The sequence below is a fragment of the Morone saxatilis genome, unplaced genomic scaffold, assembly GCF_004916995.1.
Source record: "Morone saxatilis isolate NCDOM2014 unplaced genomic scaffold, NCSU_SB_2.0 Contig0, whole genome shotgun sequence".
Lineage (NCBI taxonomy): Eukaryota > Metazoa > Chordata > Actinopteri > Moronidae > Morone > Morone saxatilis.
This window is the reverse complement of record NW_023339650.1, coordinates 18,681,220-18,682,882: the sequence shown is the minus strand read 5'-3', so window position 1 is coordinate 18,682,882 and position 1,663 is coordinate 18,681,220. Positions and strand designations below refer to the sequence as shown.

The 1,663-nt window shown below is 43.5% G+C and overlaps 1 protein-coding gene across 1 annotated transcript in view; it reads right to left on the bottom strand.

Moving 5' to 3' along the window:
- The window catches only part of LOC118330997 (cadherin-6-like), a 59,572-nt gene extending 58,714 nt beyond the window's left edge, over positions 1-858 (bottom strand). The window contains exon 1 of the mRNA XM_035665791.1: positions 623-858. The gene's annotated coding sequence lies outside the window, so the exon portion shown is untranslated. The remainder of the gene's footprint in view (positions 1-622) is intronic.
- Positions 859-1,663: the final 805 nt, after the last annotated feature.

Below are 1,663 nucleotides of genomic sequence, written 5' to 3'. Positions count from 1 at the left end.
AAATAAAAATAAAATAAAACAGAACACCGATAGATCCAAGCAAGCGTTGCAAAGGCCCTTAAGTTTCATGCGTGACAGAATAAAGGCGAATAAAGGTGCGTTTGGAGACCCAGGCCTGCTCGCCCGCATCACTCCGAGCGCGGCTGGGTTACGCGTGCTGCGTCGTGCAGGACCTCTGTACCGGAGGGGCACAGGGCCATTTAACAAAATACAAAAAGTTGATGAACCCGCCGGTCATCGATTGACCCCCCCACACACCCCCAGCACCCCGCTATAAGTTGAATGAATTAGCAGTCAATAGAAATAACTTCCGATTCAAACTCATTTCCAATTCAAAGCCCGAAGCTCTTCAAATAATTACTCAATATGGATTGTGCTCCACGGGCGATTTCATTAGGACACATACACAAGAGGAGATGAAGCTCTTCTAAGCGACACAACTATTTCGCATAGGTTCATTAGTGTGTGAGCAACCCAGAATAACCCGGCTCGGACGATTCCAAATAGGCTCCAAACGCTGCAGAAGAAGTAACTGATCTCTGTTCGAGCAGCGAATGTGCCACAAATGAGACAATTTCCACAGCGGATAGAAGTTGTAAGCAAAAAAAAAGCCTCCGCTCACCTGATAATGAAGTTTATTCTAGGAGCAGATTTTTTTTCCCAGGCTCGCCGAGGCGCACGTCGGAGACCAAGTGTATCCGTTCACTGCAGCTTTTGTTGCCCGTTGTTCCACCTCAACTGCGCGTCTCAGTCGCGCTGCATCACTTCTCGCTGTGGATGTCAGGGAGGCTGAGAGGCTGAGGGGACTCAACCCTCCCATTGGCTGCCATTCACAAGTCCCCAGCAGAACACGGCGGACTAAAAAAAAAAAAAAAAAAGAGGAGAAGGGGAGGAAAGAAAAGAAGAAAGAAAAAAAGCCACACACACACATACATACACATACGACGGACAAAAACAAAAGGGAGATGGAAGAATGGGAGATTAGTGCTCCGGTGGGGCTGCGTTTGCAACTGCCAAGCGATGTTCAAGTTGAATAATAACAGCCAAACGTTTTAGTGCATGCGCTTCCTTTACATTTGCATAATCCCTGATTAATAGTTGCAAAGTCAGGGGTTGAGTGTGGGTTTGAGTCAATCAATAAACGGTTATTTTTGTAAAAAAAAAAGCCACAATAGACTTCCTGCTTCTTACAAAACATTAAAGCCACAGATCATATACAGTGATTACAATGGCTAATTAAACTGGGGCGCCCTGTATGAAGTGCATGGATAAATGCAACTACCATATAAATTAGAATGTGTTTGATACAACCATATTACTACTGCACCCCTTGTTGTTGCTACTGCTAATCACATATTTCTCATTTCTTTTTTTCTTTTGTTCATCCAGCAGAGTTGGAAACTTAGTTCAGTCACTGATCTAAATAAATAATACTGCAGCAGCTATGGTCATGCAAGTAATATTAATGCACCTAATAATAGACATTGTTGCTTCTATTATGCTGCTGCAATTAATACATCCTGCTGTTTCCACTAATACCTTATGACTGGCACTACTGATGCCAGCCAACTACAACTATAAGTGGTAGTATAGTATGTGCACCAAATGATCAAATACACTCAGTTGCCAGTTTTAAAGGTTAGCTGAAACCACTGCAGTCTAA